General features: G+C 45.3%; 1 long non-coding RNA gene across 2 annotated transcripts in view; it reads right to left on the bottom strand.

Annotated features, from left to right (window-relative positions):
* The window catches only part of LOC146198119 (uncharacterized), a 162,171-nt gene that overhangs the window by 20,135 nt on the left and 129,524 nt on the right, over window positions 1–12,512 (bottom strand). For both annotated transcript variants that reach the window (XR_014704712.1, XR_014704713.1), the window contains one exon: window positions 3,365–3,509. This is a non-coding gene — a long non-coding RNA (uncharacterized LOC146198119). The remainder of the gene's footprint in view (window positions 1–3,364; window positions 3,510–12,512) is intronic.

Genomic DNA, 12,512 nt, shown 5'->3' with positions numbered 1-12,512 from the left:
ATTCTGACCCCCTTAATTTTTGCACGAATTTTGATTCACAGACTTCCCGTGTCCCAGATAATGTCATCAAAGATAGGTCCGGCAGGCTGTATACGAAAAGGTGGGTGGGTATTCCGCAAGGCTTAGAAAATGTAAACTAAAATTTTCATCTACACCGCTCACATACCTCTACAATAATATAACAAAAAAAAAAGCCATCGAAAAGTGTTTTGACTGAGCGTTCTGGTTGACCTGAAGCGCTCATCGAACAAGCGTCAATGCTCGTAACTGAGATGGCTCGAAAGCGGCCGTCTCTGATCGGAAAGCTTTCTCCTCAAGCATTGCGGTAAAACCAAAGAAAAGCAATTATTCATACTGAAGGTAGCGCAAAAAAAAAAAGAGGACCAAGGAGTAGAAAAAACATAATACTAGCCCGTTTTTTGAATATTAATAAGATCTAACTAGACCAACTTTCTACCTCACAAAAGCAATTACGCTAGCGGTTGTCTGTTTTCCTGGAGGTAACGAATAACGATTTCGAAGAGAAATTTAACTAGCACTGGACAACACTGTGCTTCAAACCGAGCTTAAACTTCTCATCATGCGTCTCTCTTGTCGATGCAAATCTTTACAAACTCTTTTGAGTGCCTGTGTTTCTTTTTTGGTAGCGTTGACAATACTGACACCTAAAATTGTCACCTGAAAGGTACAGTTGCGTTCTTCTGAAATTCTGCGGTGGAACTAACATTCCCGAACAAATTCAAAGCATTGGCGCGAAACAAATTAGCATTTCGTTCAATGAATCCGCAAGCTAAAGAAAAAAAAGCCCCTTCGAAAGAATCACTCTTTCAGGCGTGCCCTGCGGGGACGCTGCCCGTCTCTTTATACCTCTGTCGAGGCGTGACGGAAGGCGTAGGGACAAATACCTGATTGACCGCCGTCTCTCTCTGCGCACTCGCGGCGCCATGAAGCTTTTACCATGCGGATGAAGTCTAAAAACAGTGCTCAAGAATGAAGCACGAGCAAAACGAGTTTACCCCCTCTTCCGTTGCGTTGAGCTTTTGAAAGGGTTCTTCTCTGACAGCTTTCGACAAAACGGCTTCGCACAGGTTCGCGATTCCTCTCCTAGGTATGCTCGGTGAACTTGCTTAAACATTCTCCTTTCCTTCTTGAATATTGTGGCAGTGTACTCTGAGTTCCGTGCCGCCTATACCCCTTAGATATCCTAGGCTGCTTTTCCTGTGCTCCCACTGCCTTTGTTTTAGGACGGCACTTTTTTAATCCTTCCGAAGTCTCCCACGTATTTGGGGACTTCGCGCCGAGTGCAGTTGATCGAAGCGCAGGTGACCATCCGCATGACGGAACCTAGAGCTTCACACTTGGCCTGTCTCCGCTTAGAATTCGTTCTATATGTTCATTCACACTTAGAGACCTCCGCGTGCATTTTGCGAACAAATACAGCTTCCTGCGGTTTTTGATCCGCACAGCATGTACACTCTTTCCCCTCTTCTGAAATAACACCTATGTTATCGCAGCGCAGCGTCATCACTTCTGAAAAGCCTAGCTGAACTTCACATTTTGAACATCCCTTCTACGCATTTTGCTAGCACCTGTGCTCATCGACTCCCACTTGAGCGTCCTTCACAATAAGCTGTTCTGGCCTCTGTAGCTCAACTATGTATGTCCTATCGCTTTCAATATCCGTGTGGCCCAAAATTGGCATGACCTTGCTGCCTAATTCTTCAGCTGTCTCCCTCTGGCCATGAGTCAGGTCTACCAGTTTAGCGCCCACACAAGAAAATTGATTCTAATAATTGCTGGGCTTATTGTCTTAACTATCCGCATGCGTCGCACAATCGGAAACTCTCCTGTGTTTCTGATACGCACCGCGGATATGTTTTCTTCACATTTCAAAACAACCCCACCCTTTTCTTCAGTGACAATGAGCACTGCTAACTCGAGATAGGGGCCTTCGTTGTGTTCCACCTCCGGTAGTGGCACTCTTTTCCCTATTCGCGGCTGCATGCCTTCTGCGTGCACCTCGTGTTCGTTAGCCAACTTGCTGACTTTCTGGGATTCCCATGTGCACTGCGCGTACACTGTGCTCTCGGTTCACGAACAATGATCTCACTGGTGTCGGAGCCAAGGACACACTGTAGTGTATCTATCGAAAGACGTCTCCCTACCTCAGGCTAACTTCCATGAGAGATTTTTGGACCGTTTGCATATATTCCTGGCTTCCTTTCAGCTCGTCTGCTTTTCCTGCTCCACATTGATTTGTGCACACTTTCCGAGATTATCCTCAACTTCAGGATCTGCCCATAAGGGCATCTCTACTTTTTCTTTTATTCATCTGTGTTGATTCAATTCCTGAGGTCGTCTTTTCCCATTTTCGCGCTTTCTTTCTGTATCCGAACGAATTATCGTACTGGGTCTCCTTAACCTCAAAGGCCTCTCTATTAAGAGTTCTCGCTTTTTTTTTTTCCATCGGTTTCAGTTACACGCCTTTTTCCTAGTTATAGCTTCGCGATTTGGCAATCCGCCAACGTTCGGAGGTTGACCCGGCTTTCTCTGGACGGCGGTCACATCGCGTATCGCTCTAGCATTAAAGTGCGTCCTGAAATTTTGGTGCTAGGTTTTAAATTTTACTGAAGTAATACACTCTGAAGGGCTAGTTGGTTCATAATAATTGAACGAGTGTGTGCCTGTGTGTTTCTTACGTCCCGTCTTTTTCGCGCAGTTTCACTCGTTCAATTTAAATTTTAAGCACCGCAGTATTCCTTATGTAGCAGTCGCTTAGCCCCTCAACTAATAGATTACGACTAACTTCACGCCCTTGCTCTTGGTGCTTTACTTTGTCGCCTTTTTCGCCTTCCGGTGTTAAACAACTATCATTAATTTCGCTTCGTCTCAGGTCTGAGCCCAAGCATGTCTAGTTCAGCATATAGCTTTTCTATTTCTTCCCGCTGCTTTCTAAATTTTGCTTGCCCCGCTTGATGTTCTTCGGCTTCGAGTCGTTCTCTTTCTTTCTCTCTTTTTTTAGTTCGCTCATATGCCTCTTACTCTTCATCTGGTTTATGGAGTTCCATTATAAAGCTTAAATTTCCTCATTGCAATATTCAGGAGCACTTTACAAATATCAGTTTTCTTTATCTGATCATCAACTACCGAACCCATCTCCTCGTAAATCTCCAGCAAATCTGCATCCGGCCACCTCACAAGATGCATGGTTGCTTTTCTGAGTTCTGGCATTGCTGAAACCACGTTCTTGTGAGGTTATCGCAAGCGTCTCACTTAGCAAGTTTCATTTGACTCCCCGCAGTTCAGATTATATAAGCTCAACATTTGAAGCCTTGCGAATATCAAGCAACGTCCAAGCGCTCACCCGCACAAGCAGCACCACGTAGCATGGTCGATCCAACGGCTGCCATCCAGTTGTTATATGTGGGGGTTCGGGAGCAGCGCTTGGCCATTCATTGGCCAAGGCGACGCGCGTTGCACCGAGGAGAAAGGTGCTGACGAGTGCAAGGCTGCAAAGTTGGAGGATGAAGAAGACTTGGTTTATTTCAATCTTTGAAGAATAAGTCGAGAACCAAGAACAAGAACACATGTCAGCGCACGTTAAAGATCCCCAGGTGGTCGAAATTACTCCGTAGCCCTCCACTACGGCTCCTCTTTCTCTCTTTCCACTTTCATTCCCACCTTCCTCCCTTCCCTTACGGCGCGGGTCGGGTGTCCACAGAGCAAGTGTGACAGTTACTGCGCCTTTCCCTTCCTGTGAACCAATTTATTTATTTATAAAACTGCGAGTGTGTCCAAGATTTAGAGTTTGCCTTCCCTAGGCTCCCTAGGTTAAAAGCGTGCCCATAGTCGAGGGAATATCCTCATCACTTCAATATCGCGCATTTGCACACCTCCTCACTCCTGATAACACGCCATCGAAAGATTGCAGACTTGGTGGGGAGGAGGAAGTCCTTGATGCGGTGAAGACGGCGGCACAAATAAGTGCCTAGAAGCGCCGGTGGGTTACGTTCTAGATGCACACCAGCGTCCACTATCCGCCCCAGAGATGAATGAGGTCACGTATGCTCTCTCCGTACTAGCTTTTTTCCTGAAGTCTTCGTGCAACCGTGTTCTCATCGGTTTGAAAGATAAAAATCAGACAGTACCAAATCAGCACTGTGAGTAGGACGGAGAAGATTAGCGCTGCCGAATTTGATTTTTTTTTTCAGGTTGCTGTGAAGATGGATGCTGTGACCCCTGTTGGCGGCATCGAAGAAAAATGCATAGAGGGCATTCTGATCATAGTATTGGTGGAGTAAAAAAAGAAAACCAAATAGCGACGGATATCTTGTCGAAGTTTACAACATGTCCTGGAGATATAGGGCAGTGGTATTTTGTGAAGTTCATAAATATTTATTAGGGTTGGTGAAAAACGAAATGACGGGCGTAACATTTTGAACCGCAGACACACAGGTCGTAGCGTACCTCTGCTTGTATCCGTTAGAATAAATCATATATCAATAGCCAACATAATTTGGCTTACTTCATCCTCTAAATTTTGTTACTCTACCTGACATCGTTCAGACCTCTGTTCTGAAAAATGGTTTTTAAAGCGGAATCCTTCCTAGGCCATGCCAGCAGTGTCACGTGTACAAAACGTGTCCGCAGCCGTTATATCGTTTTCAGAAAAGGTAAAGTCAGACTTCTGGTCGCAACCAATAGAGGATGGTCTGAGGATGCTGCAGAAAAAAAAAAGCTGCCGATAGGATTGTTAGGTAAATAATTTCAACAAAAAATGCAAACGTAAAACTAATTAGGTCTAAATAGCCATAAGACTAACGTCGACGACCAAGGGATGTGATATCACGCCGATCAGAAGTGGATGTGTGTCTGACTTGATGAGCGAAATACTTCGAAATAGTCCAAGTAGCACAAATTGGGCTATGACGTGGGGACCCGCGTTGGGCCCGTGGGGGCAACCCATACGGGCGCAATGCGGGATTTGCAACACGTACCCAGAGGGGCCCCGCGTGGGCTGCCCAAATTTGCCGCGATCGGTCCCAATCTGTATCCGTGTGGGTAGCCCAAATAAGGGCTGCCCGCTCTCAGTCCAGATAGCCGAAGGTGTGCAGCATAATAGAATCATTAACGGGACCTAGGTTTGTACAGGCACTGCTGCCCTATTGATCAAGGTTTTAATTTTTTAGTTGATTAATCCCTCCAATACCAGAATTGTACCGGCGCAGGCTTTGTGGAGGCCATTCCGATCTGGGCTGGCCCAAGTGCTGCCCTCATGGGTTGAAACTGGCATTTTCGGGGCTGCCCAAGTTACAATAATCATTATGTGTGAAACATTGAGCACTATCTTAGCACCTTGTATTCGACACTCAGTAACATAGAAAAATTTAATCCCAACGCTATATTAATGTGGGCTGTCCCACATCCTTCCGAAATGTGTATGAATATTTATTTTGGTGGTGTGTGTAGAATAATAATCGCGCAGGAAATATTTGGACTAGTTCAGTACATTCTCGTAAAGCGGAACAGTTACTGCTGCATATTTTCTGACAATACTGTATAATTAACGTAGTTTTTAGAGTAACAATAGATAATCTTTATTCGTGGCATGTATATGCTTAGGACAGTTATGTGAATAAAATGGTGCCTTTAAGATAGGGTGGAGACGTGTCAGAGCGGAAACCCCGCCTATGGCCAATTTGGGGCCCACTGCGGCCTTCTATGAGCAGCATCAATTGGGCTAATCTTATTTTTACCACGTGGAATACGAATATATGTTGCATTTTCCGTAAGTACCCCAAGAAATACCCGTCTCGGCAGCGTGGGGCCATGCCCACTTTTCAGCCCGGCCGCGATCCATGCGGGCCCTATTCGGTTTTTGAGTGGGCAGCCCCTTTCGGGCTAGCATCGGGTCTGTCCTTAAGTGCCCCGCAAGAGACCGATCTGGGCAGAAGCGGGAAGGAGCACTTTCCAGCCCTGCTACAGCCCATAAGAAAATTATCTAGGTTATTGGTGGCCAGCCCCATTTGGGGCAGCCCAGGAAGTTTCTGCACGAATCCCACATTTCCGTCCGACCTTCCCTCGCGTACCACCCCAGGATCCCATGTAGGCAATGTGCGGGCATACCCGTATTTAGCCCCGCCGCAGCCCATGTGGACCTATTGGGCTTTTGACTGGGCAGCCCCATTTAGATTAGCCCAGGCTTTTTCTACACAAAGCAAAATTTTGTTTGGCATCGGCCCTAAAGTTCCCCAAGCGGGAATCTTTAGGGCCAGATATGGGGACATGTACTCAGTTAGCCCTTCCAGCGCCTATATGATGCCCAGGTGTGAAAGGCAGGGGCAAGTCCAATTTGGGCTTGCCCGCTTGATCCCTAAAGGGGACCCTAATAGGTGTTATTGTGGTTGCCCCAGCCCAACTTGCCCATACGGGCCCCAGGTGGGCTGTGTGCTACTTGGGAGTGATGAGAAGTTTGCAATGAGTGTCCATTAATCAACTAACAAATATAGTTAGGGCGTAAAAAAGCGAACCAAATCCCGAGAGCAAACTACACTAGCGAAATGCGTAGGTCTGAGCGTTGCTGCGTAGTCCGCAAAATATGTCAGTGAGATTTTACAAGTGAAAACTAACGGTGATCTTTGATGCGTTTAACGGAACACTGGCTGTGTTCATCAAGGCGTGCCCGATATACCGTGTGCAGCAGCAACGCTCAGGCTTTCACATTTTTCCGCTACAGATGCTGCAGTGTTCTCACAATTTTTTCCTGTATTATTTTTACTTCTCAAAGGGTCCTTCCAGTACCTTCCCTGTCATACAAACAAATGTTTTTATTCATTTATTCAAAAGCCAACTGCTGCAACACAATTAAGCGTGAGGAAATGACAAGTCAAAGTATTCCGCGTAGTCTGTAAACAAATATTTACAAATATCTTATGTTTTTTTTTTTTTTTCAAACGCGGCGTCCCTTACAATTCCTGAATGCCTTCTTTAATTTCTCCGTGGGAAGAAAGCGGCGTGTGCAACATTCCCTTATCTGCAATGTAGTACGTTTCTCACTGTTGCCTTTGAAGTTTCTGCGGTTATTATTGATTTTATCGATTACGTAAACTAGCTTGAAAGCAGAAGTTTGACAAGAGAGAGACTTCACGCAGAAAAATAAAAGATAAAAATCAATAATAAAAAACTTCGGAGCTAGATATAGATATATAGAAGGATTTATTGAAAGGGAAGGCAGAGAGGTTGGCCGGAATAATTCAAATCTCTCCTGCTACTCTGCACTGGGGAAGGAGAAGTGGAGAAGAAAGAAGACCCTCCTGATGGGTGACTGTGTGGGAGCTATAGCATTACCACAAAATAGGATCACGCGAGAAGAAGAAAGACAAGAGTTCTTCGCTTATCCTGGCTAGGGTATAATGAGCTTTTCTCTCTTTCTCCTCATATTTTATAGCGATTGCACATATGTTTGCCTTCTCCTATCTCATTGTTCGTACCTAAAGTTTCTTTTCAAACTCGTCTTCTGCTCGATACCGCGCTCCCACTGCTCGCGCTTTTGTAAGCAAGAGCAGCAAAGATCAGAAACTGCGCTGGCCACAGAAAAGAAGAGGCCCGCAACGGATGGGAACGGAAGGCGAAAACCGTGTTGGCCGTCTGCTTGTGTGCTTTACTTGATATTTCTGTGCTCCCTGAAATGAAACCGCGCCGCGGCGCCGTCAGGGGCCGGAGACAAGAAGCGATGAGGAGGAAGTGGCTCCAATGTGGCATTATACACCGCTAGATGTACTGTGCACCTGCCGATTAGTCATGATGCTCAAGGGTGCGTTCGCAAGCAAAAAATCCATGAGATAAAAAAAAATCGCATTTGCGAGAGGCCGTTGAGTTCACGTCCTTACTTAGAAGAAATGTTCAACTGGCGTATGTTTCAGAGTGAGGAAAGCTACGATCGCTGGTGGTTATTAGGACATTTTTTTTTTATTCTAGCTCCATTCACTTGTTCAGCATGTCTTGTTGCTTTATTTGCAACTTGCCAAAATAAGACATTAAACAAATTGCAGGGGAGAGGGGGGGGGGGGGGTGACGGAGGTGTAGTGCATAGATATTAGTACGAAGCGTAAACGAAGTCTCCCTATAATAAGTCATACACAGTCCAAACGATGGATGTTTGCAAATGTTCCTTTCCGATTTCTGTAGCTGAGCTCTATTTGATTGAACTAGAGCAACAAACGCAACTGAAGCATGATTTTATTTTCATTGGTTCCTTGGTGCTCACCACGAATAAAACATGCATTTAAAAAATACGTAAAACGTATTGTCGGATAGAAGAATGTAAAGCGGCAGTGACGAGGGATGGAGAGCTCGTGGTGTGCCAAAGACACTAAATGATGTCATCAGTTTATGTCATGTTTTGCGTAAATCGTCTTGTTTGTAGCAGTACAGAATCCTAATTATGCTACCGTAAGAAACATTGTACACTACAGCAGTGCAGAGAGAACTAGCAATCTGTCACAAGAAATCAAGCCATTCTACAAGCAACAGACGCACGCGTCGACGCTGATCATTTTGGCAAACCGAACGAGAAGAAAAAGACCGCAACGATAGTATCGGTTGCTACGACTAAGTCCCCCCTGTTGAAAAACTGCATTGATTGATCTCTGAAGGAGATAACGACCTGGTCTTTTTTCTCTATCTTTACTAGCAGTGTAGTATTAACTACGCCGTTTTCAAACACCCGTTTTACTCAAGTGTGTCACCGTGCAAGTGAGAGTTAATTCCTGAATGATTTGTAACTATCGCTATAGGCAATGATGTAGACGCATATGCAAATAAAAGCACGTGTGTATGCAGGATGCACTTCACATAAAATGTAGAGCAATAGCTATTCGTAGCATCGGTTCTTAGGGTAGTTATATTCAAAATATGTATGTCAGTCGCTTCAACAACACCAGCCTTATAACGAGAGAACAACCCCGGTAGAGGAGATGTTTTTGCTGAACCGTCGTGCCCTAAAATACGTGATGTAGGCATATTCAGTCGTCCTGAAAGTCTCATCGGCCAACGCGCATATTTCATGGGCCTCCGAAAAATCAAGATATTAACTTTCTCCGCATATATTTGCCCTCACAAATACAGCCCTCCTTTCGTAAATTCAGAGTCACTGTGCCGATTGTTGCAGCGTGTAGAGCTACGGGAAGCCGACGCCATTTCTCGTTTATTGCTGTTGACGCGAGCACTGGCGTCATTTTTCAGATTAACAGTGAGACATCGTTATAAATGGCCACGCAAGGAAAATGATGAGGGTGGGTCAGTACGAAGAGGACATAAACCATTTGTTAAGGTCGAACAGCAGCTTCGTTAATCCGAGAAGGGCCCTCTGTCCATAGTCCCCCCTGGAAGTGTGAAGAGATTCTTTATGATCTTGGACTTCTCTTAAGCCAGGTCGTTTTGATAATCAATATGTGCTTGCCAGGTGCTAATCAAAGCTGAATTTTTGGAAGAAAACTGCTCATTGTTCGCAGTTTATCTAAAAATGCCTTTAAAAAAAATTGCGGCGTGCATATTGATATATCATATTGTTACGCGACAGCAGTCTCTTTGCTAATTTTTGTTTAAATTAGGAAACAACCACTAAGTCAACCCATTAGAACGAATAAGGCTTAAAGCTTGTAGTAGGAGAACAAAGGGCGCTAAAAAGAAAATCTTCACAACGGTGTGAGACGGAGGACCATTGACTTTTCATCACTATTTCAAGTCCCTACCGCGGCCAAGAAGAATCCGTATCAAGCCGCAATATTTAGATAGCAAAAACAAGAAATTGATTTATCGTAAGTAGAACCATCTGCGAAATAACAGCAGCTGCCGAAGGCATGCTTCCGTAAAGAAAATGAAAACTTTTTGCTCACAAGACTGCACAAATAGAGTGATATTGAGACAATTTTTCTAAATACTTGTTATTCTTTAAGCTAGTTTCAAATGGGACACTGCTAAAATGTAAAGTTATGAGTGCTGTCGATGAACAATATTTCTTGTAGCGATCAAGACTCAAAGTGCTTATCCGTCCTTTGGCTTCTCCAATTACTAACAGATATATCTTAGCGAGGTTCTGCTCTGGTGCCACTGGAGCGCATAAATCTGGCTGCAATGAATGGTAGTCGAGCCTGGAGAAGTTCGGTTATTTAGAAGGATCGCATGCTACCTTTTCAACTCTCTCCCCAGTCCTCCACTGAGCAAACAGAAAGAACCATCGGAAGGCCGTATCCCTTTTCCCCAACCGCGAAACCCCATTTCCGACTATCCCAGATTTCGCCAAGGCCGTGCCCGGCGGGCGCATAGGTACACGGTGCCAGCCTCGTTAGCTCGGTCGCGGACAAACCGCGTTAAGCAGGCAGGGCCCAGATTGAATTAGCGCCCGTTGCCATAAAACGTGGGCCTGGGTGGTGACAAGTGGGCTCACTTCGTATGCTAAACTTAGGGACCCCGAGTGTATCAGGGGAGACTGCACCGTGTCTCGTCCTGTGTCTCTACTCCCACTATCTCCAACCACATCCACCTTCTCGCACTTTATGAAAGGTCATTTTATTCACTGCATGTGGTTTTTTCTCATGGGGACCTTTTGTGAAAAAAGGATTGAACCTCGCAGCGACACACTAATTATTTCATTAGAAATTCAGGACAGCCAGTACAGTACAATCGGCACTGTTGGTTTCTGATTTCTCTCCCTCCTAGACCGGAGGCACACGATTACGCTAGTCTCAATTTTTGTCGTCGCCCCTGTTTCATTTCATGTTTGTATATAATCGCTAACGTATCTCTTCATGACTGCAGTTCTACTCTCGGTGAGTTTTTGTTTTCTAGAAGAGGTGTTAAAATAACTACGTTGGCGATTTCCTTCCACGCAGCGTCTAGCGTTCATTTTATGCAGTCACCGACGTTTTGATGGTCACGCCTTTAGTCACGCCTTTCGGAGTCATAATCATATTTATAGAATGCATATAATTATATCATATTCATAATCATAAGCCACATTTGATTTTCGCCTCGCCATATTCAGTTACGCAGAGTGGATTAACTCCGTATAGACCTAATTTTTGCAGATGCCCTCCTTTGTACCATCTGCATAGAACAAAGCACCGGTCTAGGTCCGTAAGTCTTAGGATGCACTCTATAGACGTTGTAGTGGAATATATCCGGAAGGATGCCTAGTCCCTGTAATGTTACAAGAATAAAGTCTCTGTTCCTCTGCGACGTGCGGCCAGCAGTACGCGTTCTCAAGATGAGGTTTGTTGCCACCCTCTCCGGGGATCAATATCGGAATATACTCCTCGGATCGAATGGGAGTTTAGTGCACACATTCTGAGTTCCCCTCAAATGTGAATAAATGCAATGTAATACTGTTAGATGTCCTGTGGCTTACAATTCCGTGGTAACAGTGCCCCAAGTGCCGCGCTTATGACTCTCTGTTAACTTTTGGCTGGCATCTTTGTAACCTCAGACTGCAGTGTCTGTCTATTACGTAATCTGAATGAATGCTGCAAGGCTGAAATTGGGTAAGCGCAACATGGCTTCTAAATGACGACCTTTATTGCGGGCGGTGTGATGACTGTCTGGCCTGGTTGTTTGACCGGCTGGGGTGTCCGTGGCGAAGTGTCAGTGCAGTGGCGACTTCTTCATGCACATCCATTGCTTGTAGTGCATCTTTGGAATAGGGTAGCGACCAGACCGCTGTCCTTGTATCTGAACTGATATTCACGTTGCTTTGAGAAACAGATGCTCTCTTCAAGTGTCGACTCGTTGCAGCAGCCGCGGCGATCATGTAAACGCCTTGTCCTGTACTTGTCGTTGTGCTTGCAGAGGTCGCAGCTATGACCCGAGTGTCTAATCGCGTCAACCCTATGGTCGTTCATCATTTCTTTATTGTCAAAAATTGTCAGAAATGTAATACACAAGTTAGTGGGGTTTATTTGGTAGAAAAAGCAATCGCAATAGTCAGGTACTTTGTTAATGGGAAAACATTTAGCTCACGACATGTAAACGCTACCTGGTTTACATTCGCAAGTGACGGCCTAAGTGGAGAGTGAACAGCGGCACAAGGATATCTTTGCCGAACACACAACCCAATGCTTGTAGAGAACAACAGGCAGCCGGCAACCAGTCTTCGGGTTTGCTCAGGCAAAATAATATATATTGCCATTTTAGTTATTTAGCATTAGATAGCCAACACTTGCCCCGGCGTAGGTGTTGTCGCTTGAAGCATTCGCCTTCCTGCCATCGTTCGAGATCACAAGGCGCATCTGCCACCTACGAGCCTCTACCCACCCCACCCACACCAACCTCCACACACCATTCAACCTCCAGAAAGCTGTAGCCACCACCGACCTAGATGCCTCCATAAGCGGGCGGACACGACAAATCCATGGTGAAAGTAAACCCGAAGACGCAGGAGGATCTCATCTAGCAGCTCAAGTTGTGTACAGGAGAATCAAGTGCTAGGCACACTCTAGGCTAACACATACATCCCG

This window comes from Amblyomma maculatum, chromosome 2 (assembly GCF_055883805.1).
Source record: "Amblyomma maculatum isolate TAMU_Amacu chromosome 2, ASM5588380v1, whole genome shotgun sequence".
Classification (NCBI taxonomy): Eukaryota; Metazoa; Arthropoda; class Arachnida; order Ixodida; family Ixodidae; genus Amblyomma; species Amblyomma maculatum.
Note: the sequence above shows the minus strand (reverse complement) of the source record. Positions and strands in the feature narration are given on the sequence as shown.